The sequence below is a fragment of the Paramormyrops kingsleyae genome, unplaced genomic scaffold (assembly GCF_048594095.1).
Source record: "Paramormyrops kingsleyae isolate MSU_618 unplaced genomic scaffold, PKINGS_0.4 ups41, whole genome shotgun sequence".
Classification (NCBI taxonomy): Eukaryota; Metazoa; Chordata; class Actinopteri; order Osteoglossiformes; family Mormyridae; genus Paramormyrops; species Paramormyrops kingsleyae.
The window spans coordinates 38,515-53,123 of NW_027325979.1; the positions used below are offsets into that span (position 1 = coordinate 38,515).

Genomic DNA, 14,609 nt, shown 5'->3' on the forward strand with positions numbered 1-14,609 from the left:
CATGTGTATTTGCACTATGGAGGAAGGGGGCAGCGTGGCTTTTCGCAATGGCAGCTGTGGTCATTAGTGCTGCTGAATGAGAGCTCACAGACACTGGCAACAAGCAAGAACCTGAGAGGTGGAAGAGGGGGAGGCGGGATGCCAATGGCAGACGCTCAGTTTGAGGGCTAATTGATAGGGGGGCAAATAAGCAGTGTGTGAGCACATACTGTATATTAAGAGAAGTCAGACGGGTGCCGGACTGGCATTTCAATCAGGGTACTTCTGTCTGCAGCGGTCTCACAATCTGGCAAATATTCTTAGGGTCATGGTTATGATGCTGCTGAGTACAGGATTTAATGCAATAATGTACACAAATATTTCTAATGGTCCCCTAATAATGACTCCCAAAAGAATTCAAATGACATTTTTCTTATAAAATTCAACAAAATTTTGTAACACTTTCTATGAATGCCATGTCTATGTGCACATTCACAACACATTATAATGCCTTCATAAAGCATTATAAACATGGCTATAATGATTTAGAAAAAGCTATAATATATTATATCCATATTTATTATGCATTATCAATGTTTTATGAAGCTGTCATCTGTAATCCACCTTCCTAATACAGTACAAAACATCCTTAATAAGCGATGAGATGAATGAGAGAGAATAATCCTTAATAATGACCATTATAATGCATTATAAAGGTATTTATAATACATTATAGATGACAACTTCAAGTAAACTGTCACCCAAAATTCCCCTTCCACACAATATTCCTGTTTCAATATGGCTGTTTACCTTATGCTTGTTTGGTGCTTTCTCATATTAGACATGAAACTGTACTTTTCTCCAATGTTTTAATTCAACCATTAATGCAAAAAAGAAAAAAGTAATACAGTAAGTACCAGAGCAATTAATGGTGGCACTTCTAAAAGTCATAAAGCGCGCCATGCAAATGTCTGCCATGAATCAAGTCTTATGCTAATGTTTTCAAATAAGGCCAACCGATTAAGCTGCAAAATTGTACATAAAGACAATTCACTGTTAATGTGAAGAGTGCCATTATGACAATCACAGTAAACCTGTAAGGGAACACCTTCCCTACTAAATGCTGTTTCCAAGCAAGCTGTGAGTGTGGACTGTACATGTTGTCTCTTGGTGAATATTATGTTTATTTCCCCCTGTCTAAAACCACGCGATTCAGTAATATGGCATTGCTAAGTTGCCCATAATGTTTGTATGGGTAGGTGCAAGTGATTCGAGACGGTTCTCTGCCTTGGTGTCCTGGGCTGCTTGGGAAAAGCTTACTATGGCCAAAAGCTCTTATGGAAGATAACCGGAAGGATGGAGCTTTTTCTGAGCAATGCATTTAATAGAAAAAAATCTGTCATATGAAAATCATGCAAGTCTCACTGGCTTTTTATTTAAGTCCTCTAATATCGCAGTCATGTGCACTGATAATCCAAAAGGTCCTTCCCATTCCTGACATGTAAATAATACTGACATGGATCTTAATCTAACCCTAACCCTGATTTTTTTCACCATAATACTAGTGCATGACATACAGTATGTTTCAGTATATAATGAAATGGAAGACTAACCCTTAAATTGTGCTTCCTCCCAAAGAACAATGCAATCTAAATCTGACTGAAATGTAAGGCCCCTCTCTTGTTACGCCACAGTAAACAGACACAGAATTAATCCTGGTTTTGTTGTAATCCACATTCTGTGTTTGAATCCATAATGTACATGTTGTACAAAAGTGAAGACTATTATTATTATTATTATTATTAGAAGTAGTAGTAGTAATAGTAGTTGTAGTAGTAGTATAACCTTTTCTTGGGGGACAGTGTGCCTGTAATAGGATCACCAGTCCACAACCCCCACTTGCTCCAGAGACTGGCTGATGCTGCTTTCTGCCAAATAAATGAAATGAGTAGTATTAATAATAAGCAATTGTCATGTAACCAAAAACTGCATTTCAGAAACAGTGCAGATTCCACAAGTCCCTGCCATAGGTTTCAGGATCAGTTCAAAGATATTTCCCATTATGCTGCTAGAGTCTTTTATTTTTTTAATATTATGTATCTAGGATATTTGTATCATGGCTGTAGATGCTATGAGAAGATAACAGTTAGTAGCAGTAATCTGCAGAGAAAAAAATCTAATGGAAAAACCAAAAGCAAAAAGAGAGCAGGTCGGGGGTATGGGGAGGGATATCAAACACTTTCCACATGCTTAACTATTTTGCACAGTAATGAACGCCCTTAAGGGCTATTAAAAGAGGTTGGCTAATATTTAATTAATGAAGAAGAGAGACCAAAAATATAAAGAAGAAAGGAAAATCAAATAATACAGTGGAAAAAAAACAGGTTGAGTGGATAATAAGATTGAGAAGTGGATGCCTTCAAGCAGGAGGGATGCAGAGAGCAAATCAATGCGAGAAGTTTCTGGCAACATTCTTGAGAGGCTCACACGTGGCTTGCATGATCATGAATGGTGCGTTTATGCAAGCCTGGAGTGGGGGGGCTACCTGCTGTGAAGACTATTACCTGTTACACAACCACTTAATTTCTAAATATTTTCAAATAATGGATATTGGAATAATGGAATCTTTTCTGAATTTTGTATACAAGGCAGCTTGAATCTGGGTAGTTCAATGAAGACCATATATACCCAAGGTCTCATCCTCATCCCACCTCCCTGACTGGCTGCAGGGTCTGATGGAATCAGCCCCAGGGTGCTTCAGGACCTGTTCTCCCTATCCCTGAGCCTGCAGACGGTTCTCCTACCCAGGAAGACATCCTATATGTTCCAGGGACCAAAAACGGGGTGCTCCGGGGAGCCTTAAGGACTTCAGAGCAGTTGCTTTCACTTCACGCTTCATGAAGGCCTTTGAGAGGCCGATCACAGGACAGACCATGAACCTTCTGGTAGTAGCTGCAGAGAAGATGTGGGGAAAAATGGAAAACATCATATACAATTCTACCCATCCCTTCCATGGGGCACTCTCTTGGAGCACCTTTAGCCATCGGCTTATTCTGCCATGTTGCACTCAGAAACACTTCTAGGGATCTTTTCTCCCTGCTGGTATCAAGAATTAAAATGCCTCATCCTGACATGCCTGCCCTCACCCGCAGCCCAACAACACACTTTTAGAACACACCATTTAAAGCAGAGTAGAACATGCTGCATATATACAGTACACTCACCTATAGGATTATTAGGAACACCTGTTCAATTTCTCATTAATGCAATTATCTAATCAACCAATCACATGGCAGTTGCTTCAATGCATTTAGGGGTGTGGTCCTGGTCAAGACAATCTCCTGAACTCCAAACTGAATGTCAGAATGGGAAAGAAAGGTGATTTAAGCAATTTTGAGCGTGACATGGTTGTTGGTGCCAGACGGGCCGGTCTGAGTATTTCACAATCTGCTCAGTTACTGGGATTTTCACGCACAACCATTTCTAGGGTTTACAAAGAATGGTGTGCAAAGGGAAAAACATCCAGTATGCGGCAGTCCTGTGGGCGAAAATGCCTTGTTGATGCTAGAGGTCAGAGGAGAATGGGCCGACTGATTCAAGCTGATAGAAGAGCAACTTTGACTGAAATAACCACTCGTTACAACCGAGGTATGCAGCAAAGCATTTGTGAAGCCACAACACGCACAACCTTGAGGCGGATGGGCTACAACAGCAGAAGACCCCACCGGGTACCACTCATCTCCACTACAAATAGGAAAAAGAGGCTACAATTTGCACGAGCTCACCAAAATTGGATAGTTGAAGACTGGAAAAATGTTGCCTGGTCTGATGAGTCTCGATTTCTGCTGAGACATTCAAATGGTAGAGTCAGAATTTAGCGTAAACAGAATGAGAACATGGATCCATCATGCCTTGTTACCACTGTGCAGGCTGGTGGTGGTGGTGTAATGGTGTAGGGGATGTTTTCTTGGCACACTTTAGGCCCCTTAGTGCATTGTTTCTGACCATGTCCATCCCTTTATGACCACCATGTACCCATCCTCTGATGGCTACTTCCAGCAGGATAATGCACCATGTCACAAAGCTCGAATCATTTCAAATTGGTTTGTTGAACATGACAATGAGTTCACTGTACTAAAATGGCCCCCACAGTCACCAGGTCTCAACCCAATAGAGCATCTTTGGGATGTGGTGGAATGGGAGCTTCGTGCCCTGGATGTGCATCCCACAAATCTCCATCAACTGCAACATGCTATCCTATCAATATGGGCGAACATTTCTAAAGAATGCTTTCAGCACCTTGTTGAATCAATGCCACTTAGAATTAAGGCAGTTCTGAAGGCGAAAGGGGGTCAAACACCGTATTAGTATGGTGTTCCTAATAATCCTTTAGGTGAGTGTGTGTATATATATATATATATATATTTATTTTATTTTTTTATTTTACAACTACAGTGGTACCTCGGTTCTCCAACTCACTAGAACTCGAATTTCTTGAAAGTCGAACAAACCAGTTTGACCTAGAACTCGATCTGAATATCAGAAGTCGAACCGTGAATGCTGACCTAATATAAATTGTACGCGCCAGGAAATGAGTCATACTACAATGCAATTCTTACTTGAATGTCTTCTTCACAACTTTAGAGCATTTATGTCATTTATTTAAACTTTATTTTACCAGGTAAATTAACTGAAAATCAGTTCTCACTGCTTTACTGTGATATTCGGGAGAAATAGCAGATTACGCATCGGAACTGCCTGGGATACAAACGTCATGCGTGTAATTAAACTCTTCAGCCAATAAGGGTAAAGGTATGTCGTCACGGAGGCGGTACCAGTTTGTGCAGCCGGGTGAGAGGTCGCAATGCATCTAACCCTAATGCATTGCGTCAGGATCAGAACGCATTGCTTTAAGCCAGCGCTGTAAGCAAGTCGAATGCACCCAATGACCGGACTGGGGAAACAAACTGAAATGCGGAGAACTAATGAAAATACAGAGGACTAATGACAACATCCAGAAACAGCTGATCACATGGAGATCCCACACGAGGTTAATGAGGGGGCGTGGCACACGGAAGGAGCGGACGATTGGAGCAGGACACATTGGTTTTTTTTAACTTTACACATTGGATACATTTATTTTCTTACTTTACAAATTACTGTTTTGATAAATGTCCTTAATGTGTTTAGTACAGTATGTGCTCTTCTTGTTTTATCCGGTTCATTTTGTGTTTAAATGCTAAAAAAAAACATATTTAGGCATAATATTTTGGGGCCGGGAACAGATTAATTTGTTTTCCATAATTTTTTATGGGGAAATTTCGATCAGAACCCAAACTTTTTAGGATTCGATCCGGAGTTCTGAACGGATTAAGTTCGAGTTCTGAGGTACCACTGTATTTTATTCTTGAGCCGTCCTTTAATACTCTGTACAATACGATATTTTGTATAAAACAATATAACCAAAAAAGTGATAAATTTAAATGAGCGGACGATTGGGGCAGGACAGGGGTAATGTTGGGATAAGATCTTTATCGTTTTGGAAGCCATTAAGAAGAAAATGCTCTTCTTGTTTTATCCTGTTCATTTTGTGTTTAAATGCTAAAAAAATAAAACATATTTACATATTTAGGTGTAATTTTGGGGGACAGGGAACCAATTAATTGGTTTTCTATTATTTCTTATGGGACAAATTCGATCAGAACTCGAACTTTTTAGGATTCGATCCGGAGTCCGGAACGGATTAAGTTCGAGAACCGAGGTACCACTGTATTTATATCACATGTGCACTCCACTCCTAATGTATTTTCTTTTCTGTTTTTGTCTCCTGCCTTGTCTATCTGTGCTATGTATGTCAGTGCCCTTGATATATATTGTTTTGCTGTTTGCAACCAGATGTCTCCTTGCAATCAACAAAGCCTATCATCCATCCATCCATCCATCCATCTATCTATCTATGCTCTGAAGTAAATATACAATTAATCTATTTAATAGTTTTGCTGTGAGATCATGCAGTGTCCTATTTTAATAACCACTTACCACTTCATAATCCACTTATGGTGATGGTTAGGAGTTTTTAAACTACATAAAGCAATTTTAAACCATATTATTGTTAGTTTCAGTGTAAACTGGACCTTCTGTGGCCCCCTTCTCCAAATCCAATAGCTTGGAGCCATTCAGAGAGACGAGGGATAAAAGAAAGAATCAGCTCAGAAAGCCCACATGGGATTTTGCTTGTGAATTATGAGCCCTGGGAGCGAACTGTCCTGGGTCAAAGGAAGACTCCCACCAGGGCGTCTGCAGGCATTGGTGCTCTCCACCACAAAAACAGATGGTTTAGCCCTGGTTTCACCCCTTTAATAACACCTCCACTCTTTATTATATCCTATCAAGGTCCATTAGCCCCCCACCATGTGTGAACTACAGTGCCACAGGACTTCCACCATGCAGCTTCTGAGGCACTTCCAAGCTCCTGGGGTTAGCCTGGCCAATGGAAACCAGCCAGCTAGCGAACATTAAAACAAGGAAGTAACAGTGGCCAGGGCTGGCAAGAAGTCAACTGAGTGCAAAGCACATCTCTAAGTGTTTAAAAAATGAGGCAGTTCTGGATCAATACTCTGTTATTTGCTGTGCTGGTATTGTCTACTCACAGGGACAAAGAACACAAAAACACAAAAAACTAAGATGCGATTGGGAGACTGTGGATGCTGTAGTGTACTGTACAAAGCAGAAAAAAATCATACCACTGTTCACACATCTAATGGTTTTATTTCATTCTTATTTTAAAAAAAATTAAAGTATCAGTAGAATCATTATTCAGTTGTAAATTGCACACAAACCTTCTGCATTAAGGGACACGAAAGCCCATCCTTCTGTGGTTTTCATATTCCCAAAACTTTCCTGAGTACAAGACACCTTGTTTACCCAAATAGACGTTTGAATCTATTCACTTAAATGTTTAACCTCTGTAACTGATTTCACAACAACACAAAAATTAATTATCAATTAAAGAACTAATCCTAACAAAGGGAGAATTGCTGGTCCTTTTTCCCAGGCAGACTGAACACAGGACAAATGTGGCAGTTTTCTCTGTAAAGACTGTTCACTTGTTTACCTCGAGCCTCAAACAAATGTGTCGCTTGTCACGGCTTCCCGCTATCGAGTCAGACAGATTCTGTTGTGCATGGTGGCTCACAGTTAGATTTTTTTAGAAGTCTTTCTTCATCATGGAAGATTATCTTTACCCTGGATTTCAGGAGGGGCATCGTTAAAGCTTGTGGCACATTCTAAGGTGCAAGTGCACATATCAGTGTTGTTCTCTTGTTTGTTTATCAGAGACACTGTTGTTCAGCCAAAGAAGGCATCAACCTTCCAGTACTGTGTATGGTATATCCAATGGGCTGGTAGCTTTAAATTAGGAAAAATATCTGGATTCCAATTAGCAAGCATCCAATTACAGAAGTGAATGCTGGAGAATATGCAGTGCTTCTAATATTTAAACAAATATTGGTCTTTACTTTAGCATACCAAATTATCCTGATGTTTTGCATAGACAGAGTTTACAAAACTACAGATTTACTCACTATTAACACATTTCAAAGGAGGATAAATCAAAGTCCAGTGGAGGCCAACAATAAGTGAAAGACACTGGGAAGAAAGTCAAGCAGGGGCATTCATTCACAAAATGGTACCTAGAGGACAACTCCATCATTCTGACAGGGTCCTCCTTGGCTCAGCAAGGTCCGTCAGGATCTCTCCAGATGGTTGTGTCCTAGTGCCAGTTGGAAGCCTCTAGTCCCTTTATCTCCATCTTCAAAGACTCCTCAGTAGACTGCCAGCATAAAAGGCACAATGACATGGTTGTTTTGTCCCTACACAACTGCTCTGATATTGCTTCAGCCAGGAAACAGCAGTACAGAAACTCTGTCTTCTAGCGCTCGATTGATCAGGGCAGATGACAGTGGACACTGCCAGCCAGAAATGAATGGGCCTGAAAGTGTACTCCACAGTGCTATAGTATTAAATGTCAACCAGCATATGACGACTGCATTCAAAATGAACAATATGGAGTTTGACCACATTTGCTTTTACAACCTTAAATGTGAAGATGTCCATGCATGATATTTTAAATGTGCTTTGTTAATATTTTGGGTTAGTGTACCATTATTACTAACCCACTTTTTCTGTGTTCATTTGTAATTAATATAACAGATTTTCATATTACTTACGTCAGTGTTCTCTACATGACACTATAGATTGCATCAACTACACATAATCAAATGCATACGCAGGGTGAAAACTGATTCCTTTTCAATACGCAACATAGTTTGTTCATAATCTCCAGCAATACACTATATTCATAACAACTCAATAATATGCAACACTGTGATTATTAGTTAGTTAGTAGTGCAGGAACTTGTAAAACTGATCATACGTGTCATTCTGGAAAAAAAGGCAAACATACTCAGAGAATAATAAACATTTGCGACCTTATTTTGCACTCAGGTCATGGTCCTGAACAGAGTATCAGAAGCATTCCATGTGGATTCCAGCCCATGCTGACCCATTACTTCCCATATCTGAATTAGCCAGAAGTGGATCTCTACCCTGAGGCGCATGTGCCATCTCATCCTCCAGACAGAGATCTGGTGACTGGGCAGGACACTTCACTAAGATGCACTATTTGTCATGTTCATGAAGCCATTCCTGGACAATCTTCCTGGCTATGGGCATTATCTCACAGAAAAAAATAATCTATTCCATGGTAAAACTCTGCTAGTATGAAGGCCTATACTTATTTACCAATGATATTCAGATATTGGCCTGCATCAAAATACCGCACAATCACTACCATGACAACCACCAGCCTATCAGGCCAAGCTATTTTTTCAATCCTCCATATTGTCATATCAAGGTACATTCTTTTAGTAGTCCTATGTGCATTCTTTTACTGTCCATTTGGCACCAGCAACATACTGCATTGCCAGTTGTAGACCGTCTATTGATCTGCACAATTTCTGTTAGACTTTAAGCTCTTTCATCAATGACCTGTTTTCACTCACTAGCTTGCTGTTGGCTGAAAGTCCTTTGGATGGCAGACAGTTCCAGATACACATGGTAGACTTCTTAGCAGTGTGGCACTTCTGTCCCTACTCCTGCCCACCTGGCACCTGGTCACATGCCCCATTCAAAGGCACTCGCTCAGTCTCCTGCAAAACACAGCATCTTAAAAATCTTTCCTCAGCCCCCCTCCCCTCTTCACTGAAATGGATCTAACAAGTGAAATTAGTTACAGGATTGTACCTTTAATGTGAATTAGTCTGGTCAGTGTCTTTGTAGGAAAGAGCAGGTGTCCCCGATGTTTCCTTTGAGAGTGTAGTTATTGAACAAAGTTTAAATTGAGTGATCGATCCAGCCATCCATTTTCTGAAACCACTTTTCCTATTCAGGGTGACTAGAGTCTATAGGGATAAAGCAGGGATCAATCCAGGATGGCACACCAACCTATCACACACCTACAAGCAATTTGGTAACTTCAATCAGCCTCAGCATGTTTTTGGACTGCAGGAGGAAACCAGAGGAAACCCCACAAGGACAACATGCAAACTCTACACATGGAACCCTAGTAGACACTCGAACCCAGGTCCCAGAGGTGTGTGGTAGCAGTGCTAACCACTGCCTAACCATGCCACCCTAAGCAACAGGTATTATAGGTGAATAATACATTCATCCAACTTCACTTAGTTGACTACTTTTCTGCTGATTTGCCAGCATTAAAGTTAATTTATGTCCAGCACAGGAATGGGTCCTCAGACCTGTTTTAAACACTCCTCAGAGTTCCCCACAGCTGTTCCTCCCTCCTGGCCTCAACTAACACCATAAAGGGAAGAACTGTCAACATGTTGCCCCTTTGACACATTTTTAATACAGGTGCAACTTGGTAAATAATTTGAGAGCCACCAGCATTTCAACTAGATTAAAAAAATCTTAAACAGAGCACTCCCCACACAAGTTAAGCAGTGACATATGGCAGTTCCCATATCCAAGAGTATAACACAGAGCACCACAGGAAGCCTGGCTTTTTATGTGTCATCTTCATATGATTTGCTAGAGTTTCATGTCCAGCACTGCTTAATTAAGGGATGCCTCCATAAAGAGAAGCCCGGCCTTCTCTCTGTCATTCATGGGGCGATTAACAGCTGGAAGCAATTCAGACTTAACTTTCAATTGTATAAATGTAGTTTCTGTTATTGTTATCCATTTCACATTGAAGTTAGATTTATTGTGTATTAAAGTAACTAATTTATAGAATCCTCTAGCTTCAAGAAGGGATTTATTACTTATTCATTCAGACTGCAACTCTCTGCATACTAGTTTAATTTAAGGGAATGTGCTCTTTCTGTTTTGGGTTCATGTGTATATTTGTATGTATGTATACACTCACCTAAAGGATTATTAGGAACACCATACTAATACGGTGTTTGACCCCCTTTCGCCTTCAGAACTGCCTTAATTCTATGTGGCATTGATTCAACAAGGTAATTCTTTAGAAATGTTGGCCCATATTGACAGGATAGCATCTTGCAGTTGATGGAGATTTGTAGGGCTGGACCACAATATTCGAATATTCGTTTGGAGGGATGGCATTCGAGTTTTCAGTTTGAGATTCGAATATTGGGGGGGGACAACACGTGACATCGATCCCTGCGAAACGGTTCTCATTCGCGCTTAAATGACTAGCCCTTGCGGCAACGCCAACATCGTGATTTACTCATGGGCGTAAATTTCATTTAACAGTAGGGGGGGACAATAAATATAAAATTTCTCATGAACAATTTTTGAAGGGGACACAAATAATACAGTCACATTGTACTTATAAAGATATGTCCCCACAATGAAAAACTTTGCTTCTATCATTATTATTGTAGCATGGAGACTGCGTCATTATGGTTATTTTCAAAGTTTTTCTCAGGTTCAATGACAAAGCAGATTTTTCTTCAAAACTATTTATTGCATTGTTTGTTATGTTGTTTACAGTCAAGCCATCAACATACAATAAAATTTAAACATGACTGTTTAAATGCATAATAGATATTGATTAAACAAAAAAAATACAGTGGGGTCAGTTCGGACGTAGCACAGTGCTCATTTAGTAAATGCACAGCTACACAATATGCTAATTGTGGCCGTTAATGTTAAGTTAACATTATGCCAAGTCGTCACAAATAAAACAATGCATGGAAAACGGCTTTGGCGTGTTAGTTGCAGTGTACTATGCAACAAGCTATTGTAAACAAGCTAACGTTAACTAGATAAGTAATATTTTAATCGCTAATATAGCAGATTCGTGGAAAATTACATCGGTAATCAGCATTTTTGCCGCAACTAATTTATGAATGAGTCTGCATCAACTACATTAAAGAGAATCGCTTTATTTAAAGTGAATAAAATACCCTACTTACTGGAGTTCAACATTAATTGAGCCGCAGCCACACACCTGATTCGTGTGTGTAGAGTAGGTGAGATGACCTGGGAAAGCAGGCAGTTGGCCAAACCACTGTGAGGAAGGGGAGGGGGAACTCAACTGTTTCTAAATGCATTTTTTGCGTTTGTTTTTTTTTCTACTTACAGAATTATTTTAGGTATACATACATGTATTTTTCACAATAGATAGTGCGATGTTTTTTTTTTTTATAATTTTTTTTGGGGGGACAACCCTCGGATAGGGGGGGACATGTCCCCTCCGCCCCCCCCGGGATTTACGCCCATGGATTTACTTTATCTCTTACCGAAGACCTCAGTTGTGTGGGAGCACTTTAAATTGACTGAAGATAAAATAAAGGCAATGTATCAAATATGCGATTTAAAACTGGCCTACCACTACAGCACAACAAGTTGTTTTCTGTTTTTATTCTATAAGGGAATTCATTTAATTTTATTTAAACTGTTCGTTAATTAAAATGTGTGATTTTATTGAAAGTATATGCTGCTGCCGTGTTCTTTATGTATTAAATTCGTTGAACTTCGTTAATTGATAAATGTTGGGCTACCTTATTTAAAGTATTGCTCTAACAGACCTGTTATTGTTTTGTATTATAGTGCAGTGTTCGTTCTTAAATAATATAAACCCCGTCCGGGCCGCATGTAGCGCCCGGCTTTCGGTTCGTGCTGTTCTGTCATTTATTAAAATTTTAATCATTCTGAAAGTGTCGCGACTTGCCTGTATCCATATTACACAAAAATGCGACTTTGCACTCCCTTGCGTCCGCAGCAGTTGGATGAACGGTTCTCGACATAAAAATGCAACAGACAGACACACACAGAGAGATTCCTGCCTTTATTAGAGATAAGAATATATTCAGCCCCCTCCCACCGAAGCTTCGAATATTCGATGTTGATCACTACCGAATACTCGAAGCTCAAAAAATGGTATTCGGACCATTCCACCACATCCCAAAAATGCTCTATTGGGTTGAGATCTGGTGACTGTGGGGGCCATTGTAGTACAGTGAACTCATTGTCATGTTCAAGAAACCAATTTGAAATGATTTGAGCCTTGTGACATGGTGCATTATCCTGCTGGAAGTAGCCATCAGAGGATGGGTACATGGTGGTCATAAAGGGATGGACATGGTCAGAAACAATGCTCAGGTAGGCCGTGGCATTTAAACCATGCCCAATTGGCACTAAGGGGCCTAAAGTGTGCCAAGAAAACATCCCCTACACCATTACACCACCACCACCAGCCTGCACAGTGGTAACAAGGCATGATGGATCCATGTTCTCATTCTGTTTACGCCAAATTCTGACTCTACCATTTGAATGTCTCAACAGAAATCGAGACTCATCAGACCAGGCAACATTTTTCCAGTCTTCAACTGTCCAATTTTGGTGAGCTCGTGCAAATTGTAGCCTCTTTTTCCTATTTGTAGTGGAGATGAGTGGTACCCGGTGGGGTCTTCTGCTGTTGTAGCCCATCCGCCTCAAGGTTGTGCGTGTTGTGGCTTCACAAATGCTTTGCTGCCTACCTCGGTTGTAACGAGTGTTTATTTCAGTCAAAATTTCTCTTCTATCAGCTTGAATCAGTCGGCCCATTCTCCTCTGACCTCTAGCATCAACAAGGCATTTTCGCCCACAGGACTGCCGCATACTGGATGTTTTTCCCTTTGCACACCATTCTTTGTAAACCCTAGAAATGGTTGTGCGTGAAAATCCCAGTAACTGAGCAGATTGTGAAATACTCAGACCGGTCCGTCTGGCACCAACAACCATGCCACGCTCAAAATTGCTTAAATCACCTTTCTTTCCCATTCTGACATTCAGTTTGGAGTTCAGGAGATTGTCTTGACCAGGACCACACCCCTAAATGCATTGAAGCAACTGCCATGTGATTGGTTGATTAGATAATTGCATTAATGAGAAATTGAACAGGTGTTCCTAATAATCCTTTAGGTGAGTGTATATAGCTTTTGCTCTTGGTTAGTAGTTTGAGCTGAGTTATAAGTGCAATAAATTTTATGTTAAATAAAAGAGGCCGCTATGTAATATTGGCACATATTTTCTTATACAATATTGCTGTAATCCCACATTATAGAGTAATATTTTTGTGGTCTTGGTTTGTGTCTTTTGTTTAACATGTATTATTTTGTTTCTGGTCTATAAGTCGCTTTGAAGAAAAGCACCAACCAGAAAATTAAATGTAAATATGAGCAGGTCCTAAAGCCAACTATGCATTTCCCAGCATTTTGAAAATTTTTTAAATGCTTGTTTAAAACCTCTAGTGTAAGGGATAGTAAGAGAACTTACAAAGTCACGTTACTGTAAAACCACGCTTTATGAATTAGGATAACTAGGTTCCTTTCCACAAATCAAATGACTTACAAATTAAATAACTGTCCCACTCCCCCCTCCCCCAATTGCCACCATCACTAGCCTGCAATCATTAGACATGGGAACCCATCCACATGTTTCGAGACTGGACTGCAGTGTGCTACAACGGGGGGGGGGCACACATAAAGAGCCTTTTCTTTCCTTTCCTGCCCCTTTCATTGGGTACGTAAAGGGGGTTACCAGGGTGATTGGTCCCTCCTGCTGAGGAGGTCTGGGAAATCTGCAGCTTTTCCTGACATTTTCTGGAGCAGGGAGAGGAATAACGGTGAGTAAAGATGAGGGAAGCCGGGCAGACGAGGAGAGGAAGGAGGCGGCCAGCGCCCCTGTAGCATCAGGAGAACATACTCCCACATTCTGAGACAGCTGGATCCTCCCTGTTTTTCTTTTGTCTCCCATCTCAGATTGTCCCTTTATTTACGGTACTACTGCTTTTCCCTGTTTTTCTTTCTCTTTCTTTGGATGGTTTTGACAGAAAGACAACAAACTGGAGTATCTCTCCCCATATATTGAACTTTCAACTTATCCTCCAGCTTGCACTGTCCCATAGAACAATAAAACAAACACTGTGGTTTTTAATGAGAACTAGTATGACAAGTTTAGCCAATCATGTTATTCAACACTGAAATACTGGACTGTATCCAATCTGACTAAATAACCAATTAGAGAAGCATGTTTTACATGGCCCAATAAGATTTCAGTGATTATTTTTCCAAATTCAGAAAGTAAAAAGTTGAGTTAAA

General features: G+C 40.2%; 1 long non-coding RNA gene across 2 annotated transcripts; it reads right to left on the minus strand.

Moving 5' to 3' along the window:
• Nucleotides 1–1,792: 1,792 nt before the first annotated feature.
• Nucleotides 1,793–11,681, minus strand: LOC140586348 (uncharacterized). Of its 2 annotated transcripts, XR_011988179.1 has the most exons (5): nt 11,442–11,681; nt 9,042–9,188; nt 7,671–7,810; nt 2,784–2,931; nt 1,793–1,907 (listed from the first exon to the last, which is right to left on the minus strand). It is a non-coding gene; the product is annotated as an uncharacterized lncRNA (long non-coding RNA). The 2 variants fall into 2 exon arrangements; XR_011988178.1 differs by lacking the exons at nt 1,793–1,907; nt 2,784–2,931 and having other exon boundaries at nt 6,818–7,810.
• Between the last annotated feature and the right edge of the window lie 2,928 nt (nt 11,682–14,609).